At 40.6% G+C, this 24,561-nt stretch overlaps 1 protein-coding gene across 3 annotated transcripts in view; it reads right to left on the bottom strand.

Annotated features, from left to right (window-relative positions):
- Positions 1-24,561, bottom strand: part of KCNH6 (potassium voltage-gated channel subfamily H member 6) — a 151,384-nt gene that overhangs the window by 118,363 nt on the left and 8,460 nt on the right. The window lies entirely within an intron of this gene.

The raw sequence follows: 24,561 nt of genomic DNA, 5'->3' as shown, positions 1-24,561 counted from the left end.
CCCCTAGCTGTTATCATCTTCTCAGTATTATTGCCCAAAGCTATCTAACTGCGGTGTAGGTATGTTCCAGTGATGCATTTGTCTGTGTGTGAGAGAGACTCTTGTGTTCTATTTATTTTTTATATGCTGCTTTTCCTGAAACATGTTCTAACATTCTGGATTATGTACTATGGGTATAAATGCAGGGGCTTGTCCCCCAGAGACTGAGCCAAACTTTGGGCCACAAAGAGGTTATCTGGGGGAGAAAGAGTCATGAAGCCTTCTCCTGCACCCTCAAGCTGTCAACAGATAACATAGCATATTTAACTATATGGAATATCAGTATTACATAGTTAAGCATGTTGCATTTAGTGATTATAAAATCATTAATAGTCATGGATGCCAATTCATCAAATAGCCTAATGGAACATTAATGGAATGCAAATGGGATGTATTTCTGTCTCAGGAAACTGTGAGTCATCTTATTACCCATAAACATTGTTTATCATTTCTAAAATTAAGAGCAGGAATTACCAAACATTTACACAATTCAGATTAAAATCCTTTATTACAATAATTAATAAACCATCTGGTACTTAAAACAGAAATGGTTTCTTGAATGAATTCTTCCTGGCTTTCACTCTGGCAAAATTGTTAATTAAAATATCAAAAGAGATTTCCCCCGCAAGATTAACTTTGGCGGAGACCATAATAAGTTATGTCAAAAGCACCTTTAGGCCCATTAAAAACAAAAGAAGACAGAAATTTCCAGAACCCACTGTTGGGATTAGTACCAATCTAAACATTACAAAACAATGAGCAAGCTGAGAGACCTCCATTACTCTTAAGACAGTACAAGAAGTGAGGGTAGGGGAACAAAAAAAGAATAAACATTGAGTAAGCAAGGTCAGCCCTGGTTGGTATGTGGGTGGGTGACTGCCAATGAATATCAGGTGCTATAGGCTATATTTCAGAGGAAGGAACTGGCATAACCAGAGTATTCCTTGCTTAAGAAAACCCTGTGAAATTCATGGAATCGTCATACTTCGACAGGAAACTTGAAGGCACATACACACACATACATAGCTGTTGTAGAAATGACTTTTGCATTTGACGCCCCCCCCCCCTCCAAGATGGGGACCTTGCAAATATCATTGCAAGGTAATCTGTGGGTATCAGATTACATCTTGCGTTGAGGGACAAAGGAACAATACCTGACCTCCATGTTTGAAACCATTAAGATGGAACTGCAACTGAATTCTTATTACTGTATATACTCAACTATAAATCGACCTCATGTATAAGTCGAGGGCTAGGTTTCGGGGCCAGAATTATGGATTTTGATATGGCCCGTGGATAAGTCGAGGTTAAAACTTAGGGGCACATAACAAAGGATCTGAAGGATGAAGCAAACAATGGTAAAGAACTTACAAAATTCCAGCAGACATAACTGTTTGCACTCACACTAAAGACTGGATGGATGAGGGGGGGGGGGGTCAGTGGTTCCATAACAAATTACACTCTTGCCATTTACCAGGGGATGGTCCCTTTTTGATAAGAGCCAAAGTACAGTACTTTCATTGATCCGTGGATAAGTCGACATAGGTTTTTTGGGTTAATTTTTTGACTAATTTTTTTAGACTTATACATGAGTATATACAGTATATTAGTTACCGTATATACTCAACTATAAGTCGACCTCATGCATAAATTGAGGGCAAGTTTTGGGGCCAAAGTTATGGATTTTGCTATGATCTGTAGATAAATCGAGGGCAAAATTTAGGGGCATATGGCAAAGGATGAAGCAAAGCATAATAGTGTCAAAGAACTTATAAAATCCCATCAGACATAACTCTTTCTGCTTACTCTTAAGACTGGATGGATGAGAGAGTAGAGGGGGTCAGTACTTCCAGGACAGATTATACTCTCGCTTTTCACCAAGGGATGGTTCCTTCTTTTAAATAAGAGTTAAGATACAGTACTTACATTGACCTGTGGATAAGTAGACTCAGTTTTTTTGGGTCAATTTTTTGACCTAAATTTCTAGACGTATACATGAGTATATTTATATATTACCCCTGTGTTCAAAATAATTTGGGAATCTGTGCCACACAGATCTAGAAAATAACCCTCCCAGCCACTGAGAAGCAACAGCCGATGTGCGTAAGGCTGCTGCCATTGCTTTTTGTGACGTGTGTGTGTTTTAATTCCCATCAGGTGGCAAGAGATGTTAGGCCACCGTAACTCATTGGGAACATCCTGGAACAGAAATGACTGGCAAAAAGAAACAAGTACAACTTAGCTAAGAATTGTTCCTGGGTCCATCAATACCCCATTTTTTTGGCCCTTCAAGAGATTATAAAGGTTTAGCAACTCATTCAGTTTATGCTAGAGATGTGCAACTGTTCCTTACTGTGCACTTTACTCCTCCTACCATCCACATTGGCCAAATTTTGAGAAAATGTGAGTGTTTTTTTTTAAATATTCAGACAAATTAACAGCCACTACAGTAACAGCTATGAAAAGATCCAGTGGAGGAAACCCTACATTGTTCTGAACAGGAACCAAAGTCTGCAATATTCATATAGGAGTTTGTTGTTGTTGTTGTTAACTGTCCTTGAGTCGACCCAGATAATGGCATCCCTGTGGATCCCCAAGCCCCCTGCCCTCCATTACCCTGCTTAGGTCCTGTAAATTCAGACCTGTGACTTCCCTAACTGAATCTATCCATCTACCATGTGGTATTCCTCTCATTCTACTTCCTTCCACTTTTCCTAGCATTATTGTCTTTTCAAAGAAGTCAGGCCTTCTCATGATGTGGCCAAAGTACGGCAGCCTCTGTTTTATCATTTTAGTTTCCAAGGAGTAAAGCAGTTCAGTACCTATACCTTGACACAGATCTGTCTTCCAAAACAAAAAAAGTCATATTTATATGGTTGGTGGTCTCTTCCAACTCTATTATTCTATGATTCTTGCTTTGATTAGTCAAAATAATCAAAGAGCCATAATTTTAGATGTGCATCAAGACAGAGATAGTATAAAAGAGACACAGGTATGGTGATGATTTTTATTTAGCTTAGTTGGCTTTAATATGTAATTTTTAATCTTACATTGTTTAATCTTGTTTTAAGGTGGGCATTATGTATATATGGATGTATTTTAACCTGTTGTACACCACTTTGATTGCTTGGCAAAAAGCGGGATAGAAATAAAATTATTATTATTATTATTATTATTATTATTTATTTTATTATTTTATTTATTGGAAAACAGCTGCAGTGATGTAGAAAGAACCTAGGGAAGCCTGTGTGGAAAAGAGGTTATTTATTTATTTATTTATTTATTTATTTATTTATTTATTATCCTTCTTGTCTTTCTCCTTGTATAGGACCCAAGGTGATTTACCTCCATTTAAAAATAAGGTACAGCTTTTAAAAAGTCTAAAGGTCAGTTAACAAACAAATATTTCTATTAAAAACCAGTTAACTTCTGCCAAATAAATTATGACCCAAAGATTCATAATGGAATATACTGGCAAGTTTGTGACTGAGCTGCATAGTGATGCAATCTAAAGACTGAAGGTCAGAAGGAAATCAGTGCAAATGCCACTATATCTAGGCATGAAGAGCAGACAGAGAAAATACTGGTCTTCAGGGTCCCTTGGCAGATCATATGTTCTGACTGGTTAGGCTTTGACAGTTGAGCAGGTTGAAGCTTGGGAAGGGTGACTAGTTCCAGTGTCTCCTGACCTGACGATACTAAGAGTTCAAAATAACAAGTACAGAGAAGGAAGAGGACCAAAGGAAAAGAGTAGAAAAGGTAAGCAAAGCTAACTGGAACTAGGGTTACACTGAAAGAGTGTTCACCTTTTGGCTCCTGCTCTATCAGTTACACTGGTATACTGGCCTGGTCAGATGACTGAACATGGAGGTTGCAAGGAAAGCTGGACTGTTGCCTTTTCATCAGCAGCCACAGACCTTTATAGTCATCAGGCAGGATTTTGACTACTGACTAAGTGGTTACTGTATTTTTTTTTCATTAATGTGTTTTTATTACATGGCTTTACATTCTATTTTCAAACATTATAACTTGTTCTCTGATTGTTACTATTATAAGAGTTTGTCTTTGTATCTTGTTATGGCTGTTGCTGTTGTTGTTGTTGTATCCCTTCAAGTTGACTCCAATTTATGATGATTCTATTGTAGAGTTTTCTTGGGGAAATTTGTTCAGAAGAGGTGTGCCATGGCCTTTCTCTAAGGCTAAGAGAGCGTATGACTTGCCCAAGGTTACCACTGAATTTCCATGGCTGAGCAAAGATTCAAACCCTGGCTTCCCAAAGTCCTAGTCCAGCATGAAAGTCAGGCCCAAGACAGACAGGCCAAAAGGAGCATGGCGGTGGCAATACTAGGGTTAGGGACTGTGCACCAATTGCACAGTCTCTAATTCTAGCATGGCGTGGCGATGTCTGGATGGCAGTGTGCTGTCCATATGGGTGCCGCCATCTTGACATAAGTGACGTGCAGCGTATACACATAGCTGTGCTTTGCTTACATCATGAGTGCACCATTGACGCACTCGTGAGGTCCGCCTGGCACCATAAAAAGAACCCAGTTTTTCCAAGTTCTTTTTACTCCGGAGGGATGCCGCACAGTTTGGCGGCTGCGGCGTCCCTCCGGAGGGAAACAGGCCATCCTTAGGACAATAGTGAGATAGAAATGAAGTAAACCAAAATGAAAAATTCTTGTAGAGTTTTAAAAACAAAGATTCCCCCCCCCCCCCGCCCCCGGGGATAATTTTTCATAGAATCTACTGCCTGGAGAAGGGTTTATATAACCAATACAGTGAAAGCTAAGATTATCACCCTAGTTCTACAGCCAGTTTAATCAGAAAGGAAGAGAGATGCAGATGAGGAAGTTTCTACACTCAATGGATCTTAATGACTGTAGCTTAGCAACTAGAAGCACAGATACTCAAAGGTTTGACAGGTTTTTCTCAGAGGCTCTGGTATGTAACAGCATCTAGTATGTAACAGAGGCAGCATCTGGTATGTAAGAGAAAGGAAGTTGGAGAGATTTTCCAGAGATACAGTACACACCCTAGGCCAGAGGGAAAATTCCCAGTTGGTGAATCATGTTTATACCAGTACTACTCTGTAGAATGCCCATCTTGTCCTCAGTTGCAAATTTATGTTGTACATGAGAGAACATGGAAGAGCTGAGCTGGAGCAACCTCCTTGTGACTCCAGGAGCAAACTTTAAAGGAGCTATCCTAGGTACTGAACAATACCTACCAAATTAGTTCAGAACCTTGAACAGCAACTTTAAAGTTTACTTTGCAGCCCAGAGCAGATTTTCTGTCCCATTGCAATAGATGCCACCGGCCATCACTGAGTAAAATGAGATAGGTGAGCTTAGTAGGTGGCTGATCTCCCTTTAGTTTTGAAATTGGACTTGTTTCTTTTTTTGTTCCTTCCCCTTGTTCACTGAAAGGTGCTTGCTCTAGGGTTGCAATTCCCCATATTTTAGTAGATGTGTCACCCTTACAGCTTTGCAATGAAAAAGGGACATCACAGCAGTCAAAGAAATGGAAGTGTCACAGAAGGAAATAGGTGGGCCAAATAAATTTAGTGAGCAAGGTAGGTGTTTAGACAGGGAAGCTGGACTACCTGGTGCTAAATGAGAACAGAAGTGAAGTGAGCCTATCCGGGAGCTAAGGGAACCCAGGGACAGAAATTATTCCTGAATATAAAATCTATAGAAAGGCCAGGAAAGGGCATATAGTGTGGGTGGTATGTCAAAATGGGCAAAGGCCATTAAACTATAATAAATAATAAATAAAACTTTTATTTATATCCCGCTCTTCAGCAAGACAATCAAAGCGGCTCACACTAAAACGTCCACATACAATATAATACATAAAATTACAGACTGTGATTTGAACCAGTCTTCACCAGCCCATGCTGGCTGGAGATGATAGGAGTCGTGCGCTAACACATCTGGATGGCACCAGGTTTGGGAAAGCTATCTTGGAACATTTGGCAATAAAATTACTAGTTTTATTGCCAAATGTTCCAGGGCAGCTTTCCCAAGCTCCCAAAGGGAAGACAACTCCTCAATAAGGCGTTATGCAAAATGTATATGTTGCCAAGCTGAGTAGGAATAGAATCATAGAATCGTAGAGTTGGAAGAGCCCACAAGGGCCACCCAGTCCAACCCCCTGCCATGCAGGAACTCTGAATCAAAGCATCCCCAACAGATGGCCATCCAGCCTCTGTTTAAAGACTTCCAAGAAGAAACACAATGTTATCAAATACAACATATACATAAGGTGAAAACTGCCAAGAATGTCCAATGTGGTCGCAGTGAATTTATGATGACAAAATATATAAAAAAGGAAGGGATTAGCTAAAGGGAAAGTGAAGGGGAAACTTTGCTGAAAAGCTAGAATTGTTGGCCTGATGGAGCGTATAAAAAGGATAACAATGCAGGTGAAGGATAGGTAAGGTGATGATAAGGCAAGTGGAAAATTATACTCTTGATGATTTTTAATTGTTTGTCTCAGTGCAGTTTAAGGATGATAGGCCTTGTAGTCCAACACATCAGGAAGGTGCTAAATTGGGGAAGGTGTTCTTAACATCACTATGTACCTCAATCATTAAAATATTAAAATAGACAATAAACAATTGTGTAAATATATGAAAATCAGGAAACCAGCTACTTGAACGATTAGATAGTGGGAAATAGCTGAAAAGGGACAGAAGAATGGCAGAGGAACTGGCTAAATTTATTGCATCTATCTTCACTGCAGAAGATTTGGACGGTTTCCCAATTTTGAATCAATCTTTTTCCCAGGAGGCTGGCTGAAGAAATGAATCAAGCAGAGGTGATGAGAGAGAAAGTTCTAGGGCTAGCTGCCAAAATACAAATTAATGAGTTACCCAGCACCAATGGCATACACACAACAGCTATTAAAGAACTAAAATCTCTTAACAAAATATGCCACTAAAATTGTCTCCCCCCCCCCTGAAAAGAATAAGAAAGTAATCAACCTAAGGTGAATCTTAATGTCTATTCCAGCTAAATAATTGGAAAATATTGCTGAACACAGAATGAGGAAGACTGGCATGGGCTCTGCCAGTGAAAGTCCCACCAACCTTTTGTCAAGTGTTAACAAGTACTGTATACCAAAAAAAAAGGTGATTCAGAAAATGCTGTGCGTTTGGATTTCCAAATTGCTTTTGGCAATATCTCCTGATGAAAGCCTCCTGAGTGGATTTAACAGTCAAGATGTAAGAGCCTGGTTTCTCTTACAGATTAGTAATTGGCAGGTGAACAATACTGATCCCTTGAGAGATTGTTGGCTTGCAGCTCCCATCACTCCTGGGGTGAGGATTCAGCTGTTGAAGTCCAAATGCTCCTGGAGAGCCACACATCATTCCACATTTGAGCCACGAGAGATTGGTAATTGGATAGTACATCTGTATCTGGCTACAGGTAGGGGAATGAAATCCCCATGTTTAGAGGCTGTAAATGGTTGTGTAGAAGGGGAAAATCTTTCATGCATTTCTCATGGGTTTTTCAGAAGCATCTGTATGAAACAGGATGCTGGACTGAATGGGTCTTTGGTCTGATCCAGAAGGGCTGCTATTATATTCTGATCCTTTATGCAACAGATTTTGTACTGAAAGGTGCTTTCACTTTTAGAGTAAACAGGCCTGCTCACTGATCCATGCCTGCAGTTTTATTTTGATCTATGATCCATGTCTGTAATTTAATTATCTCCATGTACTTAGATCTGGCAGACGGAAGGGGACTGAGCAAACAATGGCAAAAAGTCAGGAAGAAACTCTTCTAGAACATGGCCACATAGTCCGAAAAACCCACAAAAAACTATGGATGCCGGCCATGAAAGCCTTCGACTTCACAATGGCTGAAAAACTGGACGATTTATTTCTATGTTACTTTTATAACTTGCCCTTCCTCAAGTGAGCACAAGGTGGTATACATGGCTGTGCGCCTTACTTTATTCTACTACAATCCCGTGAGGAATATACAGCTGAGATAGTGACTGGCCCAAGGCCACCCAGTGAGCTTCAGGACGGAGTGTGAATTTGAACTGGGATCTCCCAAATCCCAGTCCAATATTTTAAAGACAAAACCATACTGTTTCTCACTGACTAATTCCTATTTGTCTGAAACCACATGGTGGGTTGTGAGTCTATCATTATTTACCTGGGAGTAAGCCTCATTTAACACAGTGGGCTTACTTCTGAGTAGACATGGCTAGGAGTGCACATTGTTGTAGCATCTAAAGAACAGTATCCTCCACTTTTGTGTTCTAATCATAAACTACTTTTATTTTAAATTTCTCCAACCCCCAAGATACTTGTAAAATAATAAGTGACAGATAGCATTTTATAGACTTCTCGCATTTGCAGGAGTGCTCAGTTCTTTAGCATATGTTTCCTTATGTCTTATGCTGCTACAAGTGCACAAATTTTCCTGACAGTGCCATGCAATCATATAGCTTCTTTATCATGTTTTAATCAAATATGCACCCCTTTCCCTCTTAAAATTTGCGTCCTCTCCCTGACTTCCACTCTTCACTGCTTCAGCCCAAGTCTCTTATTCTAGTTCCTGGGAACAAGAAATGGTAAAGGACTCTTGCAAAAGAGGATTTTCTTGAGGAAGAAAACTAAACAGCAGAACAATGACACAGTGGTGCATTGAGTCTGTCCTAGAGCAGCAATGCCATTAGATGATATTCAGATTGAACAAGATGAGGCTTGCAGGCTGTAATGTTTCTACAGCTCTTGTGGCCCTACATTGCCTACAAATGGTGCTACAGGGAAAACCCCCACAGATAACAGTCCCCCTTTCCTCTCTCCTGCAAGGGATGTTCTGCCCTGCATATTGGCAGGATTTTTGTGGCACTGTGATAAATTCCTACATGGAAAGATTTTCGTCTTGGGGAACATAGATAAAATGCACATAGCACAGAGGGAGTGTTGCTGTTATTAACTGCCATCAAGTCAATTACGACTTACGGAATGCCAATTCTCCGAATGAAAGACCTCCAAATCACCTTATGATCAACAGCCCTGCTGAAGTCTTGAGGCTCAGGGCTATGGCTTCCTTGTTTGAGTTTATCCATCTGGAATGTGGTCTTCCTCTTCTCCTACTGCCTTTTATTTCATCAAACAATATTATCTTTTCTAGTGAGTCATGTCTCCTCATGATATAGCCAAAGTATGACCGTCTCAATTTAGTCATCTTGGCTTCTAGGGAATGCTCAGGCTTCAATTGCTGTGGGGCCCATTTATTTGTCTTTTTAGCAGCCCACAGTACCTGTGGTTCTCCAGCACTACATTTCAAAGGAGTTGGTTTTCTTCGTATCAGCTTTATTCACTGACCAACTTTCACAACCATGCATAGAAATGCGAAATACATGGTATGGATTATCCTGACTTCAATATTCGATGATAAATCTTGACACATGAGAATCTTGTCTAGTTCCTTCATAGCTGTCCTTCCAAGTCCTAGTCTTCCTCTGATTTCTTGACTACATTTTCCATTCTGAATAATGACTGAACCAAGGTATGGAAAATCTTTCACTCTTTCAATGTCTTCATCAACTACTTTAAAGCGTGTAAATCATCTATGGGCATTAATTTGTTTTTCTAATGTTCAATTGTAAACCCACCTTTGCATTTTCTTTCTTGAATTCCTTCAGTACTCATTCCAAATCTTTGCTCTTTTCTGCTATTAGTATGGTGTCATCTGCATATCTTAAATTGCTGATGCTCCTGCCCTCAGTTTGCATGCTCCCTTCCTCCAAGTCTAATCCTGCTTTATGTGTGATATATTAAATATAAAACTTAAACAGATAGGGTGATAAAATGCAGCATTGCTTGACCTTCTGGCCAATTGGAAACTATTCCATTTCTCCATATTTTGTCCGGATGGTAGCCACTTGTCCTCAGTATAGGTTATGTATCAGGATAATAAAATGTTCTGGCACACCCATTTGTTTAATAAAAACCCATTGTTCCTCATGTTCTACACAATCAGAGGCTTACTATAATCTGTAAAGCACAAGCTGATTTTCTTTTGAAATTATTTGGTGCACTCCATTATCCAATATATGTTTGCAATATGGTCCCTCATGTCTCTTCCTCTTCTGAACCCACCTTAGACATTTGACATTTCTTGCTCTATATCTGGAGAAAGTCTTTGTTGTAGATTTTTCAGCATCACTTTGGCCTGATACAGACTGGCCAAAATAAAGCTGCTTCGAGTCACTTTGGAGGTATGCTGTTTAAATGATACATGCATCCTAAGAGTCCAGAAGCTGCACCAAAGCCACGCTCCAATCCTAAGGACTGGAATGCAGCTTTGGTGCAGCTTCCAGACTCTTAGGATGCATGCATCATTGAAACACCATACCTCCAAAGTGACCTGAAGCAGCTTTATTTTGGCCTGTCTGTATAGGGCCTTTGATTGCATGGGAGATTAATGCAGTGGTCCAGTGGATACTGCAATCCCAAGTGTTCCCTTTCTTAGGGATTGGAACGTACATTGAGCATTTCCAGTCTGTGGGCCATTCTTTTGTTTGCCATATTTCCTGACAGATTTTAGTTTGAATTTGAGTGTATTCTGTCTCTGTAGCATGAATCAGCTTAGTTGGTTTGCCATCTATTCCTGGTAGTTTATTTCTCCCAAGTGAGTGGAGCTTCCACTTCACTTTCTAAAACTGTGTGTTTATCTTTAAATGGTTCTTCCTTGAATCTGTCGATTTTTCATCTCTTTTATATAGTTCTTCAGTGTATTGTTTCCACTGACTTTTTGTTTCTTCAGCTCCTGGAAAATTAATAGGACAAATCTATTTTTTACATCATCTTTAAATTCTCATAGGGATGTTCTTCAGGTGGCATAGTGATTGCTTTAGTGTTCTTCTTTAGCTTTACTCTGGTTTTTGATATTAGCAGTTTATGATCTTGGCCACAATCCGCTTCTGGTCTTGTTTTTGCAAAGAGAATGGAGGATCCCCATTTTTTGCTTCCAATTATGTACTCGGTTTATTTCTATATTATCCATCAGGTGATGTCCAGGTATACAATCACTTCTTTGGTTACCTGAAGAATGTAATGAACAAACTGTTGAACTCACAAAATCCAGTGAGTTGCTTGCCTACTTCATTCCATCATCCTATGCCAAATTTTCCTACAGTCTTTGATTCTGTCTGCTCTGTTTCCTACATTTGCATTCCAGTTGCCTATGATTACCTGCATGCCCTGTTTTGATTTGTGCTCAATTTCCTTCTGAAATGCAGTGTAGAATTTTTCAGTTTGTTCCTCTTTGTCTGTGATTGGAGTATAAACTTGGATTAAGGCTATATTAATATGTTCCCTGAGGGCTTATTGACATTAGTCAGATTTTGCATTATGTCCTCTGACAGTTTTTGCTACATTTCTTCTCACTATTAATGCTTCCCCATTTCTTTTTAGATTTTCATTTCCTGAGTAAAACACTGTATCTGACTGAAAATGACCTATTCTTTTAGCTCACTCACATAATGTACGCCAATTGATACATTCCATTTCTTGTTTTATGTCTAGCTTCCCCCTATTCATGCTTCTCATATTTCATGCTCCTATAATGCACTACGCAACTTCAGAGTTTCCTTTTACCTCTGAGCTCATCAACAACTGAACATTCTTTCAACTTGAGTCCAGTTGTGTCATTAGCCATAGCACTACTTGTAGTTGTCCCCTGCTTTACCCCAGTGGCTCAAGAACTCAAAGCTATAGCCATGTTAGTCTGTGGAATCAGTATGTAGAGAGATCTTGTAGCATGAGCTTTTGTAGACTTAAGCCTGAGGAAGTAGACTTAAGTCTGCAAAATTTCATGCTGCTAGCTTCTTTCTTTAGTTAGTCTCAAATGTGCTACAAGGTCTCTCTATCCAGTAGCTCAAGTGAGTTCTGACCTGGGAGTCTCATGTTTGGGCACTATCTCTTGCTTTATTTTAAACAATACTACGTATTAGCTATGGTTTTATTGCTGTTGTCTCTGACAGATCCTCTGCCAGTGTCACTCCCACTACATCTGCTGCCCAGTAGCTGTTTGGCACATTTAGTTTGGCTTCTCAGCTGAACTTTGTTTGACGTGGGAGGTCCTACCAGCAGTACTGCTGCCTTCAGCATAGCCTCTTTCTTCACAGGAGCATGCAATCCCACCACATGGAAAAGTAGTACCATGTCAGGACAGAGGGAGTAGCTTGTATGAAACAGCCAGGGAAAACTACAAGTATGGAAGAGATTATTTGATGTTCTGGAAGCTGTGGTTCAAAAATAAAAACCCCACAGTCTTCCTAAACTCTGCTCAAGACCACAGTGTGCCTGGCATCTTGTTAGTGACATGCATATGCATAAATCCATCTTATGCCTGCATATTTCTTGTTTTGGTCATTAGGAAAATTGGCATTCTCTTCCACTTTTGTAACATCCAAAGCTGTCTCCTGCAAAACTCAGCGTTGCACTGTACTACTACCCCCGCCTCCACAATTTCATTGCTGGTGGAGAGTGGAGCAGACTGAAGAAATCTCTGGCTATGTTCCCATAGCCAGAAGCAGACTAATGACATCCTCCATCCTTTCCGCTTTCCTTTAGCAACAGAATGGCAGGCAATTTGAGGTAGGAGAAGCTATTGCAGCACAATGGTGAGCCCAGGGATAGATACAGGAAAGCCATAGCAGAGTTCTGCATGCGGTGCACTACACTTGACCATGTAAGGTCTCAGCCAGTGTGTGTAAACAAGCATATATACATGGATGTGCATGTGCACACTCACACACATACACAAACTCACAGGAACTTGGGACAAACCACCAGTACTCAACTGGTAATAATAATGTCTCTCATTATGCCGAAGGAGGAGGATCCCATTAAAACAGTTCTCTGAACCTTCTCCTGAACTGGAAAGGAAAGGAGAACCCACTGCTCTTGCGTGTGAGTCTTCCTATTCTGCTCTTGGCAATTGGCAATAAGCTAGCAAGCAGCTGGACATCCTTGGCCAGGTTTGCCTCTTGCTCTGAAATTTATACAACCGAGTAAAGACATTAATTGTATGTAGAGGAGACATTCAGAGGCCTGTTACAGACAGCCAAAATAAAGCTGCTTCGAGTCACAGTGGAGACATGGTGTTTCAATGATGCATGAGTCCTAAGAGTCCAGAAGCCACACCAAAGCCATGCTCCAGTCCTTAGGGCTGGAGCGTGGCTTTGGTGTGGCTTCTGGACTCTTAGGACGCATGCATCATTGAAACACCATGCCTCCACTGTGACTCGAAGCAGCTTTATTTTGGCTGTCTGTAACAGGCCAGAAGGAGTTTCCTTGCCCTAACATTTTAAGGAAGAAACTGGGGTGGGAAAATCTGTCAATTGCACTTGCTCCTACATTTGGATTTTTAAAGCCTCAATTTCTTTTCATCGTGAATATGAAGAAATATTCAACTGCTAGTAAATTTTTACCAGAAAGTGATGATGGGAGTTATCATTTCCCAAAGTAACTTTTCCAAGTTCTAGTTTCTGTCAGAAAAAAGTCTCAGCTATGGGCCACTTCAAGAGTTTTGAAATGTTATTTTTTGGATTACAACTCTTAGAATCACAAATGGTCGACTAACCTCTTCATATAAGACATTCCCAGTTCAAAATGTATGTATCTACAGGTCCCTGTGAGTATAAACTGCTCTTTTCTTTGAAAGCACTTGTAAACAACCTCTTGTCCTATACAGTACAACATGCCTACCTTTGGAACAGAAAAGCCATAATGGTGGAACCCTTCATAACAGGCATGCTTTGTATGTAATTGCATTAAAACTCCCTCCAGTTTTAACATTCCCTTTCCAGGAACAGCCCCATGGGAACCAATCTAAGAAAAGGAGGCAGGTTGGTAAAGACAATATCAGACACCTGCTCCTGCTGGGAAGGGTTTGTTTTGTTCATAAATACATGGTTTGTAACATAGATCTACGACATTTCATAAAAGTTGTGAGGTGCTCTGAGGCTGAGCCTTAAAAAGTACGTTTTAGACTACATCTCATGTTATTGTCGCCAGTGACCACATGGGCTTGGGGATTTTTTGAGTGATAGTTGCCACAGATCACTTTCCCAAGGTCTGCTTTGATGGCTTCCATCCCCAGAAAAGCAGGATAGAAATAAAAAAAACCCAACAAATATATATTGGGGGATGGAGAATGGGAGAAATATATCACTTCCCTGTGTTAGATTTTTTTTTTATTATGTCAAGTTCTTTCCGTCTTGCAAAAAAGAAATTTGCAAATTTTGGCCAATTCTTCACAACTGATGAAAATCTCCATTTGCCTCAACCAAATTCAGTGGCTGCAGCTGTTATTCTTAGTATGGAGAAGCCAATATTGTTGCTGCCTGTCATAAAGATGTAAAAAACTAAGAATTGCTTAGGAGAAAAAGGAGATGGCAAGTGCAGCACTAATTTGGTTGAATATGTAGAGATTTAAACCCAGAATTTTAAGGGGTAAGCACTAACAAATGGTGTGCCTGGTGAACGAATGTCTATTTCCACATTCATGGTTTAATATCTTAAGCTCTTTCCATCTAAAATATGAAGAAATCTTTGAATGCAAGCTAAATTCTTAAAAACAAACAAATCCTGTAACCATTTTTTTTGGGTGCAAATTTCTATTTAGGGATCCAGCTCAGGTAGCAGTAACACAGTGGTTCCCAAACTCTGGCCTTCCAGGGCTGTTGGACTTCAGCTCCCAGAATCCCAGGCCATTACCTAAGAGGGCTGAGGCTTCTGGGAGTTGAAGTCCAAAAACCTGGAGGACCAAAGTTTGGGAACCACTGCACTAACAAAACCATATTTCACAGCTGTTACTCTCACAGGTGCAACTGGCAGATACAGGCACAGGAAGAACATAGGAAAGCCATGTTGAACTGGATATCAGCTATTAAGGTCTAAGAGCAACAATCTTATAAAAAGGGCCAGCAGTGTATGCCAACCTGTTGCCCACCAGAGATTCTGGACCAGTACAACCTGGATAGCTGGAAACAGATGTCCTCCAGGTATACTGTCTGTTACAAGGTGGGCGATCATAGAAAAATCTCGTTGGCAACCACAGCCAGTGTACATGCTCTTTAAAACATTAAGGAAGGTGGTATCCTATATCTCCTTGTATGATGTACTCACTCCTAATGGCTCTAAAACACAGTTTTCTCAGTCACTGACTACCTGCATGCTACTTCATACAGGGGAAGAAGGAACATTCTTATGCTGAAAGACAATGGCAGTAGTCAATTCCCCAGGTGCTTAATGATATCAAAATGTGGGGCAGAAGTGTACCTCAGAGCCACCCAGATGCTACTGGGCATCTATAGAATAATGCACTATTATTGCCCTCCAGACCAGCAGCATAGGTATTCTGGGGGAGATTTACATTGCGTTAGCACTCAAGCAGGCTCTGTTTCCATATGTCCAACTTATCAGAGGACAGTGCTTTATTTGCAGGGTTGCCTAGTTCATGCCCAGGTCAGTGAAAAAGAATAGCAAAAGAGAGTAGTGGCCTTGATGTTGGCACTTAGACACTGTCATCTGATTATAGTCTTCCCCACTTTGGTAGAATGAACGGCATTCTCTTTAAAGCATAGTCAACATTTCTAAATGTGTGCATACATATGATTTTATATATGAAAATATAATGCAAATCTGTGTCCCCTTGTTATTTTATTTTGCAATGTATTTCATTAAAACATCAGCACATAAGAGACTATTTAGATTCATTTAAGCTTTGTTGTAGGGAATACATGGTGCAGCTAGATAATTTTAGAACCTAGACTCCATGATCTCAGGAAGGAAGGCTGTATATCACTATGGCCTAAATCCTATTGCTTACCAGTAGTTCCAACCCGAGTCAAATGTTGAATGGTAAGTCATCATATAAGTAAATCCTGTTGATTCAAAGATTCTACTCTAGTTGGGCTAACAATATGATTCAGATCCATATGTAATACTCAAGAGACACTTAAAGTATGTCTTTTCTTTCCCTCCCCGGCACCATTGCATGCTACACAACTTCTACATATTTCTGACCCCATACAGACAGGCCAAAATAAAGCTGCTTGGGGTCACTTTGGAGGTATGCTATTTAAATGATGCATGCATACCAGAAGCTGTGCCAAAGCTGTGTCCCCGTCCTTAAGACTGGATCATGGCTTTGGTGCGGCTTCCGGCCTCTTAGGATGCATGCATCATTTAAACAGCATACCTCCAAAGGGACCCCAAGCAGCTTTATTTTGGCCTGTCTGTATGGGGCCTCTGATAAACAGTGAAAAACTGTATGCCAATCTTGATTTTAAAAATAAATGCATAAATGCATAAATAAATAATTTGTGCATGTACAGTTTTGCATTTAAACTCATTCTGGTTACAAGAATAAAACAGTCTGCTTCTGTCTATCTAGAGTACCATGCTATGCTCCTATAGCACTGCTGTTGCACTTTAACTGTTCTGGCTACCTCCTGTTGCATTCTGGGCTTTGCAGTTTAAGGAGGAACATTTAGAATTCTCAGCCAGAGAGCTCTTAGGCCTCACTGAGCTGCAAACCCCAGAATGCAACAGGAGGCAGCCAGAGCAGTAAAAGTGGAAAAGCCGTACTATAAGAGTGCAGTGCAGTAATGTGGTATGTTACTTCTGTATTACTTTGGGACAACACCTTTTTGTTGCAGGAAAGGATAGCATATGTTTAATGAAGTGAACATCTGTAACCATGTATGTGGCCAGTCAGTTGCCTGGCTTTTTAAAATGAGAATGTTAATAAACATTCTTCAAAAACATTTAATAAATGTTAATAACACTTAATAAAATGTTTTTGATGTTTTAATAAGAAAAAAGGGCCCCAGTTTGCCTATATATTCAGGCACAGATGCTGACACTGGACCTGTTTACTGCTGCATACTACTCCCTGAGTGATCACTGGGGACCTCTGGACTGAGATCCAGTCCTAGCTGTACCACAGGGCTTAGAGTACATGTTACATCTCTTCAAAGAACAATAACATTAGTGACTGTGAGAGAGTCCTTAAAAACAACTCTGTACACTCTCCCAGCCGCTCAAATGGTACATGAATGGCATTGACAAGAGCACTTAGAACTGATGTTAAACATGATGTAATAAAAGAGAGATGGAAATCTTCTAGGTATTATGCTGGGAAAAAGCCATTAACTAGAACTGTGATGCGGAGCAAGATAGAGGATTGTAAAATTATGAACAATGTGAAGTGGATGAATGGAAAGAAATTATTATGTGTCTCTTAAAATAGCACAACATAGTCTTCAAGCTGTTAAGATCCAGGACCAACCTGTAAGCACAAACTAGATGCTGACAATGAAGCAGAGTGTGAGAAAGTCACTCCTCTGGATCCGAACTCCTAGCCAGGAGATTCTGGGAGTTGTAGTCCAGCTTTTCAACAAGCAAGAGCGGATGCATGATTAGCTCCTTAGCTTCCCCAGACAAATCTGGTAAGCCAACAATGTTCTGTATTAGATGGATCACCCAGCTTGGGTCTAATGAAGCAATTCTTAAGAATGACAAAGAAGTCCTCCTCAATTGTTGTAATAGTTATAAGATGGCCCTTATTGCAGCCAGTGAACAGACTAGTCCAAACATCTTCAGAGTCTGCTTTTCTGCAGTTAGCTTCCCCCACTGATATCGTCCACTCTTGGCTTGCTTGTGTTGCAGTTAGATATCCTGGAAACAGGGAGCATAGTACAGGCCCCCCAAAAGACCACCAAGCTCAATGGCAGATGATGGGGGCAGGAGCAAACAGCTCTGCATGAGCACATGTACCAGCATGGATATGTTAGGGCTGACCCTGGTTGCCACAGCATCCTTCCATTCTGCCTTTTTTGAAAACCGTTTCATAATCTGGTGGCGGAGAGAGGGACAGCTGGGCATATAAATGGTTATAAATGAAGGGCGGACATCATGTTTCTCTCCAAATGTGGCTAGACTGCAACTCCAGTATTCACCATTATTGCCTATTCTGCCTAGGGATGCTGGGAGGTGCAGTCCAACCACATTGGGAGGGTGGTGTGATTTCCACCTATTATAGATGGTAATTTTATTATTTTTTTACTTTACATATTTATTTTTCTTTTCTACGACAAAATGGTGCTTGTTTCAGGTAAATCTGCGCAGCATCAGAATAGTAGAAGTGGATTCCATGTTGTTCTTATCGCTCTGATCTAATTATGATTTAAGCAAGTTCAAAAGGAGATGCAAACCGTACCTGTTCAGAACGTTTCTTTTTCTATTTTAAAACAGGATTGGCAAACACTTGAGGCAACACAACCATTTAAAGAGGGCCATCATAAATCCAGGGAGGAAATTTATTTAGCTCGACCAGTGTATCTGAGTTCCCCCGGAAGGATTATCCAACTGCAGGCTCTAAAACCCTCTTGCACTTTCCTTCCAAGCCGATTGAAGCATATTGGAAAGGAAGTGCTTAAACTTCTGGTACCAGAAGTAACTACTGGTTAATCCTCCTTTCCAACATCTTCCATGCAAATATACATTGGAAGAAACTCTGTTCAGTTCCATGGAGCTTAGATGGGCATGACAGGGATGCACCAGCCTTCACCTGCTTCTGCCAGATTTATACTGTAGTGTATTGTCATGCACTGTCTCAAATAGGCAGACAGAGGGCCAAAACACACAGCAGAAATAATCCAGTTTGAGACTGCTTTAACTGCCCCGGCTCAGTGCTAGGGAATCCTGGGAATTGTAGTTTATTGTGGCACCAGAGCTCTCTGACAGAGAAGGCTAAATGTCTCACAAAATTACAATTCCCAGAACTCCCTAGCATTGAGTCAGGGCAGTTTATTTTTGCAACGTGTTTCGGACCCAAGAGACAGACAGATAGACAGACATTACTCATAATATACTAACTGAGACAGATTATCTCTGAAAAGTACAGTATGTCAGTTGGTTCTAAGGGCCATAGCACTGTTATCTTCAACAACAGGTCCAGATTTTATTTGTGTATTTCTTCCATGGCTTATTCTGCAGAGTCACAAAACACTTTACAGATGGAGTACCTGAACACACAAAGTTACTTTTTAAAAAGTCCTCAAAAGTAATTAATTGCTGTTATTGCATTTTTTTCTCTTCGGAAACATAAGTAAGGATAACCTGTTTCATTACTCATTACTTGAAAGTGATAAGGGAATAACATACAACTTTAAGAATTCCACTCAAAATACTCTTTTAAATGTCTTAAAAGCACTTTAAAGGAAATTAGAAAGTAAATAGAAAATGAGAGAACAGAAACCAGTCCTCACAAGAAACTACGCCATTCCAACTCATAACACTACTTTTGAAATGCAGCTCTTTACAGCATATTTGGAGAGATACTTGTTACAGGTAACTAGATTACTCATAACCTGTTATTTAAAAACTCTGTGAAGCACTAACTATAGGCCAGTGCCTATTTTTCCGCCGGAGGGAAGTTGCAGCAAAAAGCAGGTTCTTTTGAAGCCGCGGTGGTGGCGTAATAAGTGCGCCACTGGGGCACTCATTATGTAAGTGCCGCGCGGCGCCATGCGGACACCATGCGGCGCTTACGTAACAATGGCAGCACCCATGTATTCAGGGCGCTGCCATTGTTATGCCCTCGTCACGTGCGAGGGTTGCGGGATGTGTGGGCGCTCCGCCCTCAGGCAACTCCTAACATGTGACGAAGGTGTCTAAAAGGCCCATATGTACCGGGCCTCCGTTAACAAAGCCTCTGATAAAAGAAGCTCCTTTTTACAAAGTCTTTTTACATTCTCCCAATCACCATTTTTCTTCCTTGTCCTCTGTCTAGCTAGATGTTTTTAGCAGCACTAGCGTTGGGGAAATGGTGAAGAATAGCTGGAGAAATGTAGACCTCTAGCGTCAGGTTGTAGCAGCGTGTCTGCAATAAATAATGTTATAAAAGCTTGAATCTGATAATAATGGGATTCTGTTCTGGCTGATCCTATTGTACCTGTGTGTACCTGAATTCAACACATAAATAGCAGCTGTCTCCAAAATTCCTTATAGAATATGTTGAACACTAAAACAGAGAGGAAAGCAAATAGGCCTGCCCCACAAGCTACCCTCACCATGTGAAAGAAACATCGTATTGGCTACCAAAATGAAAACCACAAAAAGATGTTGAGGCTAATGAAAGAAATAATATATATTGATGGATGCATTTTTGGAAGAAGATTTCAAGTGGTCTCTTGAGGATTCAGAATGTTTTTCTTTACTTATACAAGGCTGATCTGCACTGGTTGTTTCACTTCACATGTGCATATTGTTAGTTCTGGAAGCAAAGTTTGCTGAAACATGTTGAACTGCCCATGGAACCAACTTTTCAGTTAAAGAAGTAATGCCCAGGAGGGAACACATCTACTTCACTGACTGAGTTTTACCTATACTGTTTACTACCATGTAGTTTCACAGTTTTAAATTAGGACGTAATACAAACTGTGTCTAATTTTGTCTTCACCTTAACTGGAAAGTTTGAACCTAGCCTAAATTGTTACAAACTTCAGTGTACCAGCTTCAAGAAAGGCAAAAGGCTGACATGAAAATGAATCTTGTATGGTAAAATGCAGCAGGAGGAATCCAATGGCTTTCCAGACTGCATTTCCCAGTATTCCGACTGTTGGTATGCTGGCTAGGGTTGCTGGGAATTGCAGTTCAACCACATTGGAACAGCCACACAATTTCCACTCCTGATTAGGTGGTAATACTAAACACACTTAAATAGAATTTAACTCCTTGGGACTTGCTTATCTGAGTCAATATTGGGCCATAGAGAAGGAGGACTGGGCTGTAAGCCAGCAAAATCCTGATAGTGATAATTTGTGTCTAGTTAAAGTGTGCAGTGCTCTGCAATTGGTGGGAAACAGTTCACCTCCAGCCTACATCTGTCCTGAATGTGCTTGGAAAAGCCTTGCTACTTGGCAGAGTCATTGGAGACATGGTCACATGCTCTCCACAACAGACCAGGACAAGGGGATCTAAATAGAAACATGCGTAAACTTTCGGCAGTTCTGTATTTGTACCCAAGTCCCAGAAACGCTTTTCACCGCCAGCAGCGCTCAGTTCTGGAATGTGTGAAGTGATCTTAGAGAAGAGAGCGTCTCTCAGCCGGGGCAGATGACAGACCCTTTCCCTCAGCAGTGAGTCATCATCACCACCACCAGCTTTCACACATCTGGGTCGAGAAAGGTTTCCAGAGTCGAGGGTGTGAGGTATCAAAATCTTGACTCCCCCACAGCACCTTTTAAAAAAGAAATTAACTGTCAGCATTCTGCAAGAACTAGCATGGCTAGGACCTTGGGAGGCCAGGGGTCAAATCCTCACTTAGCCATAGAAACTCACTGGGCAAGCTGCACTCTCTCAGCCTCAGAGGAAAACAGTGGAGAACTGTCTCTGAATAAATAGTGCCAAGAAGACCTTGTGATTGGAATCCCAGTGTTGGGCAGGAGCAGACCCAAGGTATATGGAAGCTGGGGAGAAAACTGCACTGCAGATGGATGCAGACTTTCTGTGTAATCAGAAATTAATTAAGGAATGAACTAATAGCTCTTTTTCCAAAGAGCCTCTCTGTATGGCGTCATTGTCTCCATTTGCAGCCAAAGCAGATGCTAACACATGAGGCGGTCAAGCACAGATGGAAGAATGGCGCCACTGGTTGACTCTGCTCTTAATTAGCCTTAATAGACACACTTTTATTTATTATTTATTACATTTAGGATACTCCATTGATTTATTACATTTAGGACACTCATGACAATTTTAAAGATAAGTTGTGATTGAGAGGTTTAGTCAGAATGTTTTGAGATTTGCATCTGGTTTATCCAAATCCTAGCTATCATCAATACAAATTAATCACTATTGTGGAGATGGGAATCATGTGGTCTTCCAGATGCTTTTAGATAACCAATGGTGAGGAATACTGGGACTTGAAGATCAAAAACATCTGGCAGGCCAGATAATCCCCACTTCTGCATTAGAAGATATAGCTCACCAAAGGGACTACTCACTCAGTGGATACATATTAGTCTTTCTTGCTCTACCACTGTCATCTTAGTGTGGAAGAAACCATAACCACTGCAAAAGGAAAGGGTTATGTGATCTTAGCAGCAGATCTTCTTCCACATGTTTTTTCATACACGTGTTCCATTAATTCAACTTTGTCGTTTCAAATACCATTTCTGAATGTGATACAGCAGTCAGACATGTGTAAGCAGGTCCTTTAGGGTGGTGGCATGTACCTTTCTTATGCAGGTCTATTGATCAGACTCATGGGGTTTGATATCAAAAAGGCATGTCTGATCCAGAAGTAGTTTGATGCTATTTGAATTCTTGGAACATTACATCATTAGAAAATTATCTTAAAGACAGATTCAAAAATATTTTAAAAAAAGATTTTTAAGAAAGTAATTTTAAAAGTCAACATTCTTTAAAATCAGATTTCAGAAATTTAAAAAGTCCATGTTTAAAACAGTTTTAAGGACTAAAGACCATATCAAATAATATCATTTGGCTGCCCTTATGCGAGCCCAGCAGAGATGAACCTTGCTTGGCTGCCCTTGTGAGGGAGTTCCACAATCAGTGTGCTGCTACAAAAAAGGCCCTGTCTTTTGTGTTACCATCCTAACCTCTTGAGACAGTGGGACAAAAGGGCCTCATCTGAAATTCTGGGTAGGCTTATATGGGAGGAGTATAGTGTGTTTTTACATAAGTTGGACTGATTTCATTCTCTGGGAAAAGATGGTGTGTATATATATATATATATATATATATATATATATGGTGACTTGGAGGTCTCTCATTCATAGGGTCGCCATAGGTCAAAGTTGACTCAAAGGCAGTTAACAAGATACAGATACAGATAGAAGAATATAACATGGGCATCCTTACAGGATTATTATGTATGCACTACCACCATATCAAAAGGATTCTCCACCATATCCCTGCCAACCTGTAGATGTCTGATATAACTGCACTACACCATTATGCCCATTTGATACAATTTTAAATGACATAGCCACATCCTATCGAATTCTGGGATTTAAAGTTTGGTGAGGTACAGTATTTTGAAATCTCTGCCAGAGAGCTCTAACACTATATTTCAGGGGAGAGTACTAAACTTCTCTCTGTCACTAGACTTTGGAGGCTATGAGTGACTCCAAAGATTCCTTAGGATGAAACGAAGACAATTAAAGTGTTATGAAACTGATGTACCTCGGTTGTGCAAATAGGATCCTAGACACAATTGGATTTGCTGAATCAAGATGTTTGAAAGGTGATAGAACGTTTGAGAGGTGAAAAGTCTTGTACTGAAGTAGACCGTAGACCTAGGTTGTGGTCCTGTCTACCACATGCCTGGGGGTGCGGGTGGCAGGGGTCCTGCTCTTTCCGTCTAAGCAAGGGCCACAGCTGTGCTTACTTAAGCAGATTCATTCTAAAGCCAGGCCCCTTTCTCCAGGGCAATTGCAGTATATGTGTTCTCTCTGCCCATTCAAATGCATTGCTGCTGCAGAGAAGCCAGCTGGGCTCAGCTCCACATATCTTGGCACAGGGACCAGGAGAGGATTAGGTTGCTTACCAATATTTCAGTGAATTAGAGCTTAAAGTAGGGTGGATGGGTAAGGGAGCGGGCAGCTGCGTAGATATGTCTATGGAGAGGTGGGCGGGGGGAGAGATGTTGATTTTTAAGTTGGCAGTGCAATTCTGTTTACAGGGAAACTGAATTAAAAGTCCTGGATTGTAAACCACAGGCAAGGGAAGGATTTCGCTGCCACATTGAGCTTGATTTTATGTTCTCAAATATATATGTATATATACGCATCTACACAGATATGCACATCAAACACCATACAACAGTATAAAAAACAGTAGGCTGAGGAGTCCTGTGAAGGCAAGAGGAGCATCCTGGATACAAGAATCTTTGCTTCATAGGTCTGTTACTCTTGCAGGAGTCAGGATGGAAGAGGATGGTGTCTCTTCTCCATTCTGTTCATGTTTCCAAAGTTGGATTTTCCTTTTTAATTTTTCCTATCTCCTGTTGTTTCCCCTGTTTCAGAGTCAACTCTGGGGAATGAGGATTAAAATCCAGTGGTTTGAAAGCCCTACTTGATTATCTGATGATATATTCTCAATGTGTCTCCTTTCGGCTTGACCAGACTTCAGAGCAGGGGTGACTCTCCAGATGTTGGACTCCGGCTGTCAACAGCCCCATAGACAATGGGGGGATGCTGAGACGTGCAGTCAAACAACATCTGGAGGCCCATCAAGAAACTTCACTTTGTCCACCTGTGCCTTAAGGAGTGAGGAGTTTGGTATAGGAGATGGTTATCTGATATACTGAGTACAAGCTGTGTAAGGCTTCAAAGCACCTTGAATTGTGAATGCAAATAAGTTTAGCAAAATCTGTGGCTGTTGTAAAATGCATGTGATATGCTTCCAAAAGCACATACTCATAGTCATAAACATCCTCACTACCATGT

The sequence above is a fragment of the Sceloporus occidentalis genome, unplaced genomic scaffold (assembly GCF_023333645.1).
Source record: "Sceloporus occidentalis isolate IW3139 unplaced genomic scaffold, rSceOcc1.0.p SCAF_7, whole genome shotgun sequence".
Lineage (NCBI taxonomy): Eukaryota > Metazoa > Chordata > Lepidosauria > Squamata > Phrynosomatidae > Sceloporus > Sceloporus occidentalis.
Note: the sequence above shows the minus strand (reverse complement) of the source record. Positions and strands in the feature narration are given on the sequence as shown.